Source organism: Coregonus clupeaformis, chromosome 5 (genome assembly GCF_020615455.1).
Source record: "Coregonus clupeaformis isolate EN_2021a chromosome 5, ASM2061545v1, whole genome shotgun sequence".
NCBI classification, from domain to species: domain Eukaryota; kingdom Metazoa; phylum Chordata; class Actinopteri; order Salmoniformes; family Salmonidae; genus Coregonus; species Coregonus clupeaformis.
In genome coordinates this window covers 23005309-23024018 of record NC_059196.1, presented here as the reverse complement: position 1 = coordinate 23024018, position 18710 = coordinate 23005309, and positions in this window count along the sequence as shown.

The window sequence follows — 18710 nt, the reverse complement described above, 5'->3', positions numbered from 1 at the left end:
TCATATGACCTACTGCTCCATGTGACTCGGCTCCAGCTGAGCGCGGCAGTAAGAAGTGCAAAAGAGTTCAGTAACAAGCGAATGACCATAAAGGGGTAAATATCTGAACCTAACATATTCTATTTTCGAATATTCAATACAATGGTAATTACCTAGGCGGGTCATTCATATTCAGAGAATATATCACAAATATCATACATTTACTTGACAATAGATATGTAGTCTGCCATTGTTGAAGCTTTATAGGCTTAGGGGTGATCTCGGTGCTCTTGTCAACAATCTACACAAAATAGTCTGTAATGTCAAAGTGGAAGACAAATAATAACATTTGTAAAAAATATTTTTAAAATACATAATATATCTTGATTAGAAAATAATTCAAACCCCTGAGTCAATACATGTTAGAATCACCTTTTGCAGTGATTACAGATGTGAGCCTTTCTGGGTAAGTCTAAGAGCTTCATGCAACATTTGTCAGTTATCTTTTCAAAATTCTTCAAGTTCTGTCAAATTGGTTGTTTATCATTGCTAGACAATTTCAGACCATTTCAGGTCTGTCCATAGATTTTCAAGCAGATGTAAGTCAGAACTGTAACTCGGCCACTCCGGAACATTCACTGTCTTTTTGGTAAGCAACTCCAGCTTAGATTTGGCCTTGTTCTTTAGGTTATTGTCCTGCTGAAATGTCCTGCTGAAAGGTGAATTCATCTCCCAGTGTCTGGTCGAAAGCAGACTGAACCAGGTTTTCCTCTAGGATTTTGCCTGTGATTAGCTCCATTCCGTTTCTTTTTTCATCCTGAAAAACTCCCCAGTCTTTAACGATTACAAGCATACCCATATCATGATGCAGCCACCACTATGCTTGAAAATATGGAGTGTGGTACTCAGTAATGTGTTGTATTGGATTTGCCCCAAACATAACACTGTATTCAGGACATAAAGTTAATGGTTTTGCCAAATTTTTTGCAGTTTTACTTTAGTGCCTTGATACAAACAGGATGCATGTTTTGGAATATTTTTATTCTGCTGTACAGGCTTCCTTCTTTTCACTCTGTCAATTAGGTTTGTATTGTGGAGTAACTACAATGTTGTTCAATTCTGTAACTGTTTTAAAGTCACCATTGGCCTAATATTTAGGCTTGCCTTTCATTTAAGTAATTTGTAAAAATGTCTAAATTCATAATTCCACTTTGACATGATGGGGTAGGCCAGTGACACAAAATCTTAATTTAATTCATTTTAAATTCTGGCTGTAACACAACAAAATGTGGAAAAAGTCAAGGGGTGTGAATACTTTCTGAAGGCACTGTATTTTACCTATCAGCTAACCACATATGTTACAGCAATCTGTCAGTCGATGACACAGTCGCTGACGTGGCACGCAACCATTGGTTGATGCATGCAATGTCTGAGCAGGGGAACGTGACAAATGTGATGACTGCAAAAAGCAGCAGATCTATGATGTCATAGTGACAAACCCTATAGGACGCGTGAGACTGTCTGGACAGACTGTCAGACTCACTTTCTGTGGGTCTCCAACGGTAAGTGGCAAGAGATCTATTATCAATGGCATTAACTTGGAAACAATGTAATTCACGATAGATGACTTTAGCTTCTTGGCTTAGCCTCATGTATGTCCTCTGATTTTATTTTATTGATCAAGGTGAGTTTAGGTTGTAACTATGGTAAGTGTGGGATTCAGCTAGGCCTATACATAAGTAAAGTGCTGGTAAGCTTTGGGGAAGTGTGTTTTGTTTCTCTGTCTCTATCTTACAGAGCCCCCAGCAGCAGGAGCCCAGAGGAGTGAAGTTGTAGTAGTAGCCTGCTGACCATCCTGACATCTTCAGGGACTACTGACTAGCTACAACTGAACGCTGATGAGTAACATTAGAAAAAGTGGACAAAAGCTGGTAAGCTTTGGAGAAGTATGTTTTGTTTCTCTGTCTGTATCCTACAGAGCAGCCAGCAGCAGGAGCCAAGGAGTTGGAGTTGTAGTCACTGCTGGCACCACCATGGCATCATTAGGGGCTAGCTACAACTCCTCTCTGATGAGTAAGGTAAGTATTGCACATGACTAACACCACCACCATGGCATCGCCAGGGACAACAACTCATCGCTGCAGATTGTGGAAGAAGACAAAGAAGACAAAACACTTTGCACCACTAGCAGTCAAATATATACTGTATACGTGCGCATGTGTGTGTGTGGTAGACATACACTGCTCAAAAAAATAAAGGGAACACTTAAACAACACAATGTAACTCCAAGTCAATCACACTTCTGTGAAATCAAACTGTCCACTTAGGAAGCAACACTGATTGACAATACATTTCACATGCTGTTGTGCAAATGGAATAGACAACAGGTGGAAATTATAGGCAATTGGCAAGACACCCCCAATAAAGGACTGGTTTTGCAGGTGGTGACCACAGACCACTTCTCAGTTCCTATGCTTCCTGGCTTATGTTTTGGTCACTTTTGAATGCTGGCGGTGCTTTCACTCTAGTGGTAGTATGAGACGGAGTCTACATTCCCACACAAGTGGCTCAGGTAGTGCAGCTCATCCAGGATGGCACATCAATGCGAGCTGTGGCAAGAAGGTTTGCTGTGTCTGTCAGCGTAGTGTCCAGAGCATGGAGGCGCTACCAGGAGACAGGCCAGTACATCAGGAGACGTGGAGGAGGCCGTAGGAGGGCAACAACCCAGCAGCAGGACTGCTACCTCCGCCTTTGTGCAAGGAGGAGCAGGAGGAGCACTGCCAGAGCCCTGCAAAATGACCTCCAGCAGGCCACAAATGTGCATGTGTCTGCTCAAACGGTCAGCAACAGACTCCATGAGGGTGGTATGAGGGCCCGACGTCCACAGGTGGGGGTTGTGCTTACAGCCCAACACCGTGCAGGACGTTTGAACACCAAGATTGGCAAATTCGCCACTGGCGCCCTGTGCTCTTCACAGATGAAAGCAGGTTCACACTGAGCACGTGACAGACGTGACAGAGTCTGGAGTGTCACGCCCTGACTCAGGGGACTCTTATATGTTGAGTCAGGGTGTGTATATTCCTTGTTGTGCTTGTTCTATGTATGAGGATCTAGGATGTCTAGTTCTATGTTGGCCGGTGTGGTTCCCAATCAGAGGCAGCTGTCGCTCGTTGTCTCTGATTGGGGACCATACTTAGGCAGCCTATTGGCACTGTCTAGTTGTGGGATCTTGTTCCGGTTAAGGTTTGTTGTATCTACCTTAGGACTTCACGTTTCGTTTCGTTTATTGTTTTGTCGTGTGTTTAAGTTTAATAAACATGTACGTATATCACGCTGCGCCTTGGTCTGACCCGTCATTCAACGAACGTGACATGGAGACGCCGTGGAGAACGTTCTGCTGCCTGCAACATCCTCCAGCATGACCGGTTTGGCGGTGGGTCAGTCAAGGTGTGGGGTGGCATTTCTTTGGGGGGCCGCACAGCCCTCCATGTGCTCGCCAGAGGTAGCCTGACTGCCATTAGGTACCGAGATGAGATCCTCAGACCCCTTGTGAGACCATATGCTGGTGCGGTTGGCCCTGGGTTCCTCCTAATGCAAGACAATGCTAGACCTCATGTGGCTGGAGTGTGTCAGCAGTTCCTGCAAGAGGAAGGCATTGATGCTATGGACCGCCCGTTCCCCAGACCTGAATCCAATTGAGCACATCTGGGACATCATGTCTCGCTCCATCCACCAACGCCACGTTGCACCACAGACTGTCCAGGAGTTGGCGGATGCTTTAGTCCAGGTTTGGGAGGAGATCCCTCAGGAGACCATCCGCCACCTCATCAGGAGCATGCCCAGGCGTTGTAGGGAGGTCATACAGGCACGTGGAGGCCACACACACTACTGAGCCTCATTTTGACTTGTTTTAAGGACATTACATCAAAGTTGGATCAGCCTGTAGTGTGGTTTTCCACTTTAATTTTGAGGGTGACTCCAAATCCAGACCTCCATGGGTTGATAAATTTGATTTCCATTGATCATTTGTGTGATTTTGTTGTCAGCACATTTAACTATGTAAAGAAAAAAGTATTTAATAAGATTATTTCATTCATTCAGATCTAGGATGTGTTATTTTAGTGTTCCCTTTATTTTTTGAGCAGTGTACATCACAGGCAGACACTTGTACACTTCTACAAAGTGAGTAACATTCCTCATGGGACTGCAAGCATGCCCTGATACAATGGGGTCAGGACCCTCATGAAATCATAGGCCCACTCACTTACTGTAATCACGTGAATTTTCACCCCTAGCTCATATCTCCTCTGAGTACACTACAGTATCTCCGGGGTTTATGCAATTTCCATGAATGTCATTTAAAATTTCCCATAATTCACTTCTGCAGGGTCATCTGCCAGAGAATTTAATCTGAGGGTGAAGAATGGCTCTACTCACCGCTCTAACGGCATTGTAGCTCATTAATTTCCTGCCCAAATACCAGGCCTTGTTGCTAGCAAGGGAGGGAGATCATATTTTATTTATATTAATCAGACGCGCATGCAGATGCAACAGTAAATCAGGTCGGAGGTGTCGTAAATCTCCACGGCCATTTTTTGACTCTCCAGAAACCTGACTCAGAGGTGGCGCCAGAAAAGCCAATATATTTGCACTGCGGAATATCTTTTTTCTCATCTGACTCAATAAAAAAAATGTATCTGACAATAGGGCGGTATGATTATTATTATGAATAATACATCCCTGCCAGCCTCTCTGGGTGTCGCCGGTCAAATGCCCTTCAGTTCAGATTTCACTGCTACCTAATCCCCATCAGAGCAGTGTGCCTGGTACACCCTGTGTCTTCAATGTCTCTTACCCAGCAGTGATTGATTATAATACATCCTAATCTGTTGTTACAGCATCACACATGGAGATCCATCATACCCCATGTCACGCCCTGGCTCTAGGGACTCTTTTATGTTGAGCCAGGGTGTGTAGAGTGTATGTTTTGTGCTCTTTGTTTTCCATTCTAGTATTGTATTTCTATGTTGGCCAGTGTGGTTCTCAATCAGAGGCAACGTGTATCAGCTGTTGCTTGTTGTCTCTGATTGAGAACCATACTTAAGCAGCCAGTTTTCCCACAGTGTTTGTGGGATCTTGTTCCTTTTGGTTTGTACCGTAGGACTGCACGTATCGTTTGTTGTTTTGTTCGTGTTATCACTATTAATAAAGTAAAGTATGTTTGCAAATAACGCTGCGCGTTGGTCCTCCTCCTTCGACGGTCATGACAGAAGATCCCACCAAAACTGGACCAAGCAGCGTGTCCAGGAGCCATCGCCAGGGGAATCGCTAGCGGATCTCCGTGGCAACCTCGACTGGGTCAAGCCTAGTGAAGAGCAGAGAGGGTGGACTTGGGAGCAGTGGAGGAAGAGTCTCAACTGGGTCAAGCCAAATGAAGAGCAGAGTGGTTGGACTTTGGAGCAGTGGAGGAAGAGTCTGGCGAGAGATAGGGAGGCTTGGTCCACGGGGAGGAGAGACACCCAGAAATGTTTTAGGGGGGGGGGCTCACGCCGTGGACGACGGGGCAGCAGGAGGCCGCGATGAAGCGGTCCAGCGGGTTAAGGGGGCCACTGGTCACAGAGGAGAGGGAAAGTGTAGAGGCACGGCGAGAGGTACTGGGGTGTGTTACCAGTCCGGTCCGGCCCGTTCCTGATCCCTGCGTAGGGCCAGTGGTGTGTGTCCCCAGTACGGTCCGGCCTGTTCCTGTTCCTCGCATCGAGCCTGTGGTGCGTGTCGTCAGCCCGGCCCGGCCTGTTCCTGCTCCCCGCACCGAGCCTATGGTGCGCGTCGCCAGCCCGGCCCGGCCTGGCCTGTTCCTGCTCCCCGCACCAAGCCTATGGTGCGCGTCGCCAGCCCGGCCCGGCCCGCTCCTGCTCCCCGCACCAAGTCAGTGGTGCGCCGTCACAGCCCGGTCCGGCCCGTTCCTGCTCCCCGCACCAAGTCAGTGGTGCGCCGTCAGCCCGGTCCGGCCCGTTCCTGCTCCCCGCACCAAGCCTATGGTGCGCGTCGCCAGCCCGGCCCGGCCTGTTCCTGCTCCCGCACCAAGCCTGTAGTGCGCCTCGTCAGCCCGGTCCGGCCTGTTCCTGCTCCCCGCACCAAGCCTAGGGTGCGCGTCGCCAACCCGGCCCGGCCTGTTCCTGCTCCCCGCACCAAGTCAGTGGTGCGCGTCGCCAGCCCGGCCTGGTCCATTCCTGCTCTCTGCACCAAGTCAGTGGTGCGCTTCGTCAGCCCGGTCCGGCCCGTTCCTGCTCCCCACACCAAGCCTATGGTGCACGTCGCCAGCCCGGCTCGGCCTGTTCCTGCTCCCCACACCAAGCCAGTGGTGTGCGTCGTCAGTCCGGCACAGCCCGTGCCTGTTCCACCGGTGCCTGGTCCGGTACCGGTCAGCTGCTCCACTCCGGAGCTAGAGCAATCCGCTCCACCAGTGTTCAGTCCAGCTCCGGCCAGCAGGGCCAGACCGGACCAGGGGTACTTTGGGGGGTTAGAGAGGGAGTGGGGATCATGCCCGGAGCCGGATCCGCCGCCAAGGCGGAGTGCCCACCCGGTCCCTCCCCTGTGGTGTTTGGTTGGCGCGGTCGGAGTCCGCGCCTTTGGGGGGGGGGGGGTACTGTCACGCCCTGGCTCTAGGGACTCTTTTATGTTGAGCCAGGGTGTGTAGAGTGTATGTTTTGTGCTCTTTGTTTTCCATTCTAGAATTGTATTTCTATGTTGGCCAGTGTGGTTCTCAATCAGAGGCAACGTGTATCAGCTGTTGCTTGTTGTCTCTGATTGAGAACCATACTTAAGCAGCCAGTTTTCCCACAGTGTTTGTGGGATCTTGTTCCTTTTGGTTTGTACCGTAGGACTGCACGTATCGGTTGTTGTTTTGTTCGTGTTATCACTATTAATAAAGTAAAGTATGTTTGCAAATAACGCTGCGCGTTGGTCCTCCTCCTTCGACGGTCGTGACACCCCAGCCCCACTGTCTCAGAGTTTGGAGCTCAATGTTGCTGGAGACAACAGTTGCCCTAGTCCCTTCATAGATGGTAGGCTAATGCTGGCGCCTTAACCGTCTGTTCACGTCTATCTGCCACGCGGAGGGAATGCTCTGATGCTTCCCCGATGCTCTGTATAAACGTTAATAATCCTCGCTTGCAATACGGTTTTGGAAACTTTGAACACTCAACTAAATTATCATCCAAAAATAACTTAACCAATATAAAAGGTACACTTACTTTTAGCTGTTTTACCACAGATTCCCTCAGAGGTTTTTGTGTAACAGCTTTTAGCAAAAAAAATGTTGGTTCCCTCCCGAGTTTCCATTAGCTCAGCAGGTAGTATTGTTGTAGTTCGGGTAAATGTGCAACGCAAAACACCTCTGTGGAAATCTGTGTTAAAACCACGCATGGTAAGTTGATCTTTTGTATTTGTAAAATAATAGAAAAGGTAAGCTCCAAAGGTTTCCAAAACTGTAATCACAAGCAAGGATTATTATAAATGTTTCTAAACGTTAAAACAGAGCGTCAGGATTGTAGTACACATGGTCCCAGCTGTGGTCCATATGTTCGACTGAGAACCCTATAGGGCTGGTTGTATGCTCCCTTGGGTTCTCGAGAGCTACAGTTGCCCCAAAGTGCAGATTTAGGATCAGCTAAACTTGTGTAAATATATACCATTTTTTTTACTTTTTTTATTTCACCTTTATTTAACCAGGTAAGCCAGTTGAGAACTGGTTCTCATTTACAACTGCGACCTGGCCAAGATAAAGCAAAGCAGTGCAATAAAAACAACACAGAGTTACATATGGGGTAAAAAACATAAAGTCAAAAATACAACAGAAAATATATATACAGTGTGTGCAAATGTAGCAAGTTATGGAGGTAAGGCAATAAATAGGCTATAGTGCAAAATAATTACAATAGTATTAACACTGGAATGCTAGATGTAAAAGAGATTATGTGCAAATAGAGATACTGGGGTGCAAAAGAGCAAAATCAATAACAATATAGGGATGAGGTAGTTGGGTGGGCTAATTTCAGATGGGCTGTGTACAGGTGCAGTGATCGGTAAGGTGCTCTGACAACTGATGCTTAAAGTTATTGAGGGAGATAAGAGTCTCCAGCTTCAGAGATTTTTGCAATTCGTTCCAGTCATTGGCAGCAGAGAACTGGAAGGAATGGCGGCCAAAGGAGGTGTTGGCTTTGGGAATGACCAGTGAGATATACCTGCTGGAGCGCAGACTACGGGTGGGTGCTGCTATGGTGACCAATGAGCTAAGATAAGGCGGGGATTTGCCTAGCAGTGATTTATAGATGGCCTGGAGCCAGTGGGTTTGACGACTGAACATGTAGTGAGGACCAGCCAACAAGAGCGTACAGGTCACAGTGGTGGGTAGTGTATGGGGCTTTGGAGACAAAACGGATGGCACTGTGATAGACTACATCCAATTTGCTGAGTAGAGTGTTGGAGGCTATTTTGTAAATGACATCGCCGAAGTCAAGGATCGGTAGGATAGTCAGTTTTACGAGGGCATGTTTGGCAGCATGAGTGAAGGAGGCTTTGTTGCGAAATAGGAAGCCGATTCTAGATTTAACTTTGGATTGGAGATTCTTTATGTGAGTCTGGAAGGAGAGTTTACAGTCTAACCAGACACCTAGGTATTTGTAGTTGTCCACATACTCTAGGTCAGACCCGTCGAGAGTGGTGATTCTAGTCGGGTGGGCGGGTGCCAGCAGCGTTCGATTGAAAAGCATGCATTTAGTTTTACTAGTGTTTAAGAGCAGTTGGAGGCTACTGAAGGAGTGTTGTATGGCATTGAAGCTCGTTTGGAGGTTTGTTAACACAGTGTCCAATGAAGGGCCAGATGTATACAAAATGGTGTCGTCTGCGTAGAGGTGGATCTGAGAGTCACCAGCAGCAAGAGCGACATCATTGATACACACGGAGAAAAGTGTCGGCCCAAGAATTGAACCCTGTGGCACCCCCATAGAGACTGCCATAGGTCCAGACAACAGGCCCTCCGATTTGACACACTGAACTCTATCTGAGAAGTAGTTGGTGAACCAGGCGAGGCAGTCATTTGAGAAACCAAGGCTATTTAGTCTGCCAATAAGAATGCGGTGGTTGACAGAGTCGAAAGCCTTGGCCAGGTCGATGAAGACGGCTGCACAGTACTGTCTATTATCAATCGCGGTTATAATATCGTTTAGGACCTTGAGCGTGGCTGAAGTGCACCCATGACCAGCTCGGAAACCGGATTGCATAGCGGAGAAGGTACGGTGGTATTCGAAATGGTCGGTGATCTGTTTGTTAACCTGGCTTTCAAATACTTTCGAAAGGCAGGGCAGGATGGATATAGGTCTGTAGCAGTTTGGATCTAGAGTGTCACCCCCTTTGAAGAGGGGGATGACCGCATCAGCTTTCCAATCTCTGGGGATCTCAGACGTTATGAAAGAGAGGTTGAACAGACTAGTAATAGGGGTTGCGACAATTTCGGCGGCTAGTTTTAGAAAGAAAGGGTCCAGATTGTCTAGCCCAGCTGATTTGTAGGGGTCCAGATTTTGCAGCGCTTTCAAAACATCAGCTGTCTGAATTTGTGTGAAGGAGAAGCGGGGGGGCATGGGCAAGTTGCAGCGGAGGGTGCAGAGTTGGTGGCCGGGGTAGTGGTAGCCAGATGGAAAGCATGGCCAGCTGTAGCAAAATGCTTGTTGAAATTCTCGATTATTGTAGATTTATCGGTGGTGATAGTGTTTCCTAGCCTCAGTGCAGTGGGCAGCTGGGAGGAAGTGCTCTTATTCTCCATGGACTTTACAGTGTCCCAAAACTTTGTTAGTGCTACAGGATGCAAATTTCTGTTTGAAAAAGTTAGCCTTTGCTTTCCTGACTGCTTGTGTATATTGGTTCCTAACTTCCCTGAAAAGTTGCATATCGCGGGGGCTATTTGATGCTAATGCAGTACGCCACAGGATGTTTTTGTGCTGGTCAAGGGCAGTCAAGTCTGAGGAGAACCAGGGGCTATATCGGTTCTTAGTTCTGTATTCTTTGAATGGGGCATGTTTATTTAAGATTGAGAGGAAATTACTTTTAAGGAACAACCAGGCATCCTCTACTGACAGAATGAGATCTATATCCATCCATGATACCTGGGCCAGGTCAATTAGGAAGGCCTGCTCGCTAAAGTGTTTTAGGGAGCGTTTGACAGTGATGAGGGGTGGTCGTTTGACCGCGGACCCGTTACGGACGCAGGCAATAAGGCAGTGATCGCTGAGATCCTGGTTGAAGACAGCTGAGGTGTATTTAGAGGGTATGTTAGTCAGGATGATATCTATGAGGGTACCCATGTTTACGGATTTAGGGTTGTACCTGGTAGGTTCGTTGATAATTTGCGTGAGGTTGAGGGCATCTAGTTTGGATTGTAGGATGGCCGGGGTATTAAGCATATCCCAATTAAGGTCACCAAGCAGTACGAACTCTGAGGATAAATGGGGGGCAATCAATTCACATATGGTGTCCAGGGCACAGCTGGGGGCTGAGGGGGGTCTGTAGCAAGCGGGAACAGTGAGAGACTTATTTCTGGAAAGGTGGATTTAAATGTATTAAAGTAACTGTCCAGTGAAAATCTAACTTCTAAAAGTTAATATTCTGTTAACTCATACTCAAATAATGTTGTTGACTCATCCTATACCCAAAGTATAAATTGGAGAAAACAACACTTCAAAAACTCCACCTCAAAGTTGTATCTCAAACAGACCGTTTAAAAAATGCTTGCTATTTCCTCATAGTGGATGATGTCATCCTCCTAAGTAGGATGAGCTGGCCAATCAGCGGTCTTTCAACACAGAAAAGCTGCTTTTTAACATACTGTTACAGTCATAGGTCACATGTGTTCATGTGTGCAATTTGTGTACTGTTTCCTGTCTGTTGGTCAGTTGGATGGATATCTGGTGGTATGAAAGTAAAATGAAACTCGCATGGCTCTGCATGACGGTGCATAATGTTCCGTTGTGCTGGAGCTAGAGCACCTGCCTGTACAACTAAGGGTATATAATAAACCGGAGATTCATGCCAGTTAAACTATGTTGTTGTGTCCAATTCACACCTCCAGTGAGTATTAGCTTTGGTATTAGCCTACTTGTCATCTAAATGCTGTGCTAGCTATATCCCAGGCTAGTCTAAAGGCAAGCTAATAGCTCGACATAAGACAACAGTAAAACTACAACAATACTTAATTACCATTTTTTGGAAGGAAAACTATTTCACTCATATTGTAATTAATTATAGGTCATATTTCATAGAAATCTGGAAACACTGGACAATATTATTTTAATTGACAGCCCTCCCACTAATTTGGCCTGCTGATTAAGTGCAGGTGAATACATTTGTGGGAGGCACATTGTTTGAGAGAATGCAATGATGAAGTAAGGAGTGTTTGCACATTTCTAGACCTCCTATTTGTTTGACTTTATATCCTTTTTATTGCCATTTTAATCTGACTGTTTTATGTCCAAGTATATGTTCACATTTATAGATAATAAAACTAAAGATTTTAAACTATAACTGTTCCAGACTTCTTTTGAACCATTTTAATGTGACAAGTGTAACCGGTGTGAAATGGCTAGCTAGTTAGCCGTGCGCACTAGTAGCGTTTCAATCGGTGACGTCACTTGCTCTGAGACCTTGAAGTAGTTGTTTCACGACGGGTAACGGTGCTTCGAGGGTGACTGTTGTCGATGTGTGCAGAGGGTCCCTGGTTCAAGCCCAGGCAGGGGCGAGGAGAGGGACGGAAGCAACACTGTTACATTGATGCTGTTGACCCGGATCACTGGTTGCTGCGAAAAAGGAGGTCGTCAAAAGGGGGGTGAGTGTAACCGGTGTGAAATGGCTAGCTAGTTAGCCGTGCGCACTAGTAGCGTTTCAATCGGTGATGTCACTCGCTCTGAGACCTTGAAGTAGTTGTTTTCCTTGCTCTGCAAGGGCCGCGGCTTTTGTGGAGCGACGGGTAACGGTGCTTCGAGGGTGACTGTTGTCGATGTGTGCAGAGGGTCCCTGGTTCAAGCCCAGGTAGGGGCGAGGAGAGGGACGGAAGTAACACTGTTACACAAGCAACGGCAGCTTCGTCACAGAGAGGAAGTGAAATGCATTCTGATTGCGCAACATTTCAAAATGCAATCGTGCGAAAAAAGCAGTAGGCCTGCTGTTGTGACTGTTGGAGAGAGGACGGTCTCAGCTTTCTGTTGGTATGACATTTATTTCCCAACTTTCAATATTGACAGTTTTAGGCTACTTCTGTTCGAACGGTGCTATCTTTGATATACCATATAGCCTAGGCTACGGGCCGCGGGAAGCACGCATCTGCCATTCAAGGCCTATATAGAGGCGACATCATTGGGTGGTATGCTTCAAAGTTAAGACATTACATTTACTGTTCCATTAATCAATTACACAGCTAACTAGCAGGAAAATATATTTAGCGATCTAGATAATGGGTTTTGAGTTTCCACTTACTCTGTAAAATTATAGCAACAAAAGCCTAATTGTCAACCCAAAATTCATGCAAATCACTGGTTTAGGTGTTGCACATAAAAATATCTTTATCATGCATTCCTGCTTGGACATGTTAGATGAAACAACTTAGTACTATTGAGATGGTATGATTATTTCTTGAATCATACCATCTCAATAGCACTGTGAATGACTTTATAGCATTATTTCTATAATTGACTACATTTTGGTGCGATCAAACCATGGGCTGGTGCCACTAACTGTGCCATCAGGTTAAAAAGTTAGTCTGGAGCCCTCCTATACTGTTTTTAATATACAGCTGTATATGGATAACATAGGTTCATGGTAGGCCAATCATAACATTGAATTTTAATAAAGAGAAAGCAAGTGCCATGATCCCACAGGAAATGGGCCTATGGGAGTTGAGAACACATTTTTGATTTGCAGGAGGGGGGAGTTGCATTGAATCAAATTATTAATTTCCAATGATTTACCGCCCGGAAGGGCGTGTTGCCGCTAGTATCTTATATATTAATAATTTCTCAATAATATATCTATTTTTGTGTGCCAGCCACAATACAGGCCTCCGCAATGCTCCGTTTAGTTTACCAATAAACAAAAAGTGACATCACTGGATTATATGTTTTTTAAATTATCATATATATATATATATATATATATATATATACACACACACTACATGTCAAAAGTTGTAGAACACCTACTCATTCAAGGGTTTTTCTTTATTTTTACTATTTTCTACATTGTAGAATAATAGTGACGACAACTATGAAATAACACATATGGAATCATGTAGTAACCAAAAAAATGTTAAAACAAATCAAAATATATTTTTTATTTGAGATTCTTCAAAGTTGCCACCCTTTGCCTTGATGACAGCTTTGCACACTCGTGGCATTCTCTCAACGAGCTTCACCTGGAATGCTTTTCCAACGGTCTTGAAGGAGTTCCCACATATGCTGAGCACTTGTTGGCTGCTTTATCTTCACTCTGTGGTCCAACTCATCCCAAACCATCTCAATTGGGTTGAGGTCTGAAGATTGTGGAGGCCAGGTCATCTGATGCAGCACTCCATCACTCTCCTTCTTGGTCAAATAGCCCTTACACAGCCTGGAGGTGTGTTGGGTCATTGTCCTGTTGAAAAACAAATGCTAGTCCCACTAAGCGCAAACCAGATGGGATCGCTGCAGAATGCTGTGGTAGCCATGCTGGTTAAGTGTGCCTTGAATTCTAAATAAAATCACAGACAGTGTCACCAGCGAACCACCCCCACACCATCACACCTCCTCCTACATGCTTCACGGTCGGAACCACACATGCAGAGATCAACCGTTCACCTACTCTGCGTCTCACAAAGACACAGCGGTTGGAACCAAAAATCTCAAATTTGGAGAACGTTTTGGACAAATTTCCACTGGTCTAATGTCCATTGCTTGTGTTTCTTGGCCCAAGCAAGTCTCTTCTTCTTATTGGTGTCCTTTAGTAGTGGTTTCTTTGCAGCAATTCGACCATGAAGGCCTGATTCACACAGTCTCCTCTGAACAGTTGATGTTGTTACTTGAACTCTGTGAAGCATTTATTTGGGCTGCAATTTCTGAGGCTGGTAACTCTAATGAACTTGTCCTCTGCAGCAGAGGTATCTCTGGGTCTTCCTTTCCTGTGGCGGTCCTCATGACAGCCAGTTTCATCATAGCGCTTGATGGTTTTTGCGACTGCATTTGAAGAAACTTTCAAAGTTGTTGAAATTTTCCGTATTGACTGTCTTAAAGTAATGATGGACTGTCGTTTCTCTTTGCTTATTTGAGCTGTTCTTGCCATAATATGGACTTGGTCTTTTACCAAATAGGCCTTCTGTATACCACCCCTACCTTGTCACAGCACAACTGATTGGCTGAAACACATTAAGAAGGAAAGAAATTCCACAAATTAATTTTTAACAAGGTACACCTGTTAATTGAAATGCATTCCAGGTGACTACTTCATGAAGCTGGTTGAGACAATGCCACGAGTGTGCAAAGCTGTCATCAAGGCAAGTTGGCCAACACTGGAGGGTTAAATCACAAAACAGGATCAACAATATGAAACAACATATTTCCTAATTCATAATATTAAGAAACTTGGAAGGGGCATGGTATAACCTAATAAGCCAAATCTAACTACTGGTATAGGTTTCTCAATGTAGTTTATCATATTACTAGTACTACATAAACTGAGATTGATACCAGAGCACCAGTCTAACCTATTGTACATAAACAATAATTTGTTTTATAATGAGAAGATATCAATACAGTTGTTATTCAGTATCTACATTAAAGTGAGCACATGGTACATCAAGATCAATGTGAATGCGGAAGATAATTTTTAAAAAGTGCAACAAATAAACAGAGATAGATATGTTCTGGAATGCGGAGATCATCCGTTCACCTACTCTGCGTCTCACAAAGACACAGTGGTTGGAACCAAAAATCTCATATTTGGACTCATCAGACCAAAGGACATCGTTATATCTGTGCCATTATAGCGTCTGTGAAAGCATGGGCAGCGACAATGAGGTTACAACCCATAGGAATCCCCACCCAGTTGACTACTTTGACTACTTTAAAATGGCGGAAGCATGGTGGAAGCCATCAATGGCACTGCCCATGCTAAAACTGCCTTTTGGCCACTAGAGGCCTCTATCAAATAAAGCAGAATAAAGCATCAGGGGAACTTTACCACAGCTTACACAGCTCAGCAGAAGCATTTTGGTTAACCCAAAACCCAGGATAGAGGGGCTGAGTGAATGTGGTCTGGACTCTGTGGAGTGGGGCCATTATGTGAGAGATGCTGTAGAAGGACAGAGTATAGCACCTGCCTTGTGATCCAGGTACACTCCTACTCTGGAGGACCGAGGACCTGATACTTCAGTTGTAACATTATTGTGTGTGAAACAATAACCATCACTAGAGCACTCTAAACTCCAGGGTTTGTCATTGTATCCAAATAAGGTGTCCCCTCCTTGTCTCTTAATGTCTTTATATGAGACTGCTATATCTGTACCACCACTCCATTCAACCTCCCAGTAACATCGCCTGCCTGTATCCAGTGAATCTGTTTGGATGGTCAGGATATGGCTGTGCTTGGCCTGTAACTGTCACCTTTCTGTTCCCCTCAGACAGAGAAAGGCGTTTATGTGCTGTGTTCAGGTCCAGTGTGAGCTGACAATCTTGCTTGTTTGTAGGTGACCAAATACTTATTTTCCACCATAATTTGCAAATAAATTCATTAAAAATCCTACAATGTGATTTTCTTTTCTCATTTTGTCTGTCATAGTTGACGTGTACCTATGATGAAAATTACAGGCCTCTCATCTTTTTAAGTGGGAGAACTTGCACAATTGGTGGCTGACTAAATACTTTTTTCCCCCACTGTACATTTAAGTCATTTAGCAGACGTACAAGTTTCAGAGAGTCTGAACTTTGGACCCATAAAAGGGAATTCAGAATGATAATGGAATTTGACTTAAGAAAACTGTAATACTTTTGGATAATCTAGGTTTCATGTTCAATCTAGGTTTTGATTTCATTTGAATAACTGTTTATTTCTTTCTCCTATTCAAACATAAATTATTACCTTTTACCTTTTCCACATTTTGTTGTGTTACAGCCTGAATTTAAAATGGATTAAATTGAAATGTTGTGTCACTGGCCTATTTACAATACCCCATAATGTCAAAGTGGAATTTTGTTTGTAGAACATTTTAGAAATTAATACAAAAATTCAAAGCTGAAATGTCTTGAGTCAATAAGTATTCAACCCCTTTGTTAAAAAAAGAAAACTGACGCTGAATATCCCTTTGAGCATGGTGAAGTTATTAATTAGGCTTTGGATGGTGTATCAATACACCCAGTCACTACAAAGATACAGGCGTCCTTCCTAACTCAGTTGCTGGAGAGGAGGGAAACTGCTCAGGGATTTTACCATGAGGCCAATGATGATTTTAAAAGGTTACAGAGTTTAATGGCTGTGATAGGAGATAACTGAGGATGGATCAACAACACTGTAGTTACTCCACAATACAAACCTAAATGACAGAGTGAAAAGAAGGAAGCCTGTACAGAATAAAATATTCCAAAACATGCATCCTGTTTGCAACAAGGCACTTAAGTTATACTGAAAATTTTTTAGCAAAGAAATGAACTTTTTGTCCTGAATGCAAAGTGTTATGTTTTGGGAAAATCCAACACAACACATCACTGAGTATCACTCTTCATATTTTAAAGCATGGTGGTGACTGCATCATGTTATGAGTATGGTTGTCATCGGCAAGGACTAGGGAGTTTTTCTAGGATAAAAAAAAAACGGAATACAGCTAAGCACAGGCAAAATCCTAGAGGAAAACCTGGTTCAGTCTGCTTTCCAACAGACACTGGGAGACGAATTCACCTTTCAGCAGGACAATAGCCTAAAACAAAAGGCTACCCTGGAGTTGCTTACCAAGACGACATTGAATGTTCCTGAGTCGCCTAGTTACAGTTTTAACTTAAATCGGCATGAAAACCTATGGCAAGACATGAAAATGTCTGTCTAGATACTGTATGATCAACAACTAACTTGACAGAGCTTGAAGAATTTTAAAAAGAATAATGGGCAAATATAGTCCAATCCAGGTGTGCAAAGCTCTTAGAGACTTACCCCAAAATACTCACAGGTGTAATCGCTGCCAAATGTGTTTCTAACATGTATTGTCTCAGGGGGTGAATACTTATTTTTCAGGATTTTTTTTATAATGTTAAAATTTGTCTTCCACTTTGACATTACAGAGTATATTGTGTAGATCGTTGACCAAAATGACAATTAAATCAATTTTAATCCCAGTTTGTGTCACAACAAAATGTGGAAAAAGTCAAGGGTTGCGAATACTTTCTGAAGGCACTGTATATTCTTCAGAGAATTGCCATTAAGTTGTTCTGATCTTACCTGCTTCTGAGTCCTCTCTGCTGCAGCTGACACTGTATCATGGCCTTTATGTTCATCCATCACACACTGATAACACTGTTGATTGGTACAGCAATAAAGATCCAGCAGTTTGTGATGATGAGAGCAGATTTTCTCCAGTAGTCGTGCAGTGGCTTTGACCAAAATTGTGCTTCTTTAAACCAGGAGATTCATAGTGAGATTGGAGGTGAGTCTCACAGTACGACACCAGGCACACCATACAGGACATGAGGGCTTTCTGCTTTCTGTTCCCAGTGCAGACATCACACGCCACATCTCCAGGTCCATCACCTCAGCCAACATGGTTTTCGCTCCTCCCTTGTACTTGATTTACATTTTAGTCATTTAGCAGACGCTCTTATCCAGAGCGACTTACAGTTAGTGAGTGCATACATTATTTTTTGTATTTTTCATACTGGCCCCCCGTGGGAATCAAACCCACAACCCTGGCATTGCAAACACCATGCTCTACCAACTGAGCTACATCCCTGCCGGCCATTCCCTCCCCTACCCTGGACGACGCTAGGCCAATTGTGCGCCGCCCCATGGGTCTCCCGGTCGCGGCCGGCTACGACAGAGCCTGGATTCGAACCAGGATCTCTAGTGGCACAGCTAGCAATTGATGATTGATGAATTAAGGTCACTGATTAGTAAGGAACTCCCCTCACCTGGTTGTCTAGGTCTTAATTTAAAGGAAAAACCAAAAACCAACAGACACTCTGCCCTCCCGTGGAATGAGTTTGACAGCCCTGTAGTAACTTATCACAGTTGTATGTGTCTATTTTGTTGTAATAATTTATGAAAGTAACTTGAAAATGTAATTTCCTCAAGAAATCTGAAAGCAAGCACACATTTTGAAACTGTTCTTCGTCCTGTAAGCATTACATGACAGCGCAGGAATTTTGATAGCGCACAGGGTTGCGGGCCAGAAGGTTGTGGGTTCACAGACCACTGTGGACAAGAGTAGGGGTGGATCTCCTTTATAGTAAAAACATTGCATGAATCTATCATCGTATTAGCAGGTCCGAGAAAAAACATTATTTTATAAAAATGTTATGCAATTCTAAATCATTTTACATATTAGCAGAATCTTTTTTAATACCACACAAATTACTGAAATTACAGGCTAAGAATGGATAGAGAGATAGGCCTATGTGTTTATCTTATCATATTTCTCCAATGCCAAATCATTGTGTATTGTTTGCAATGAAACT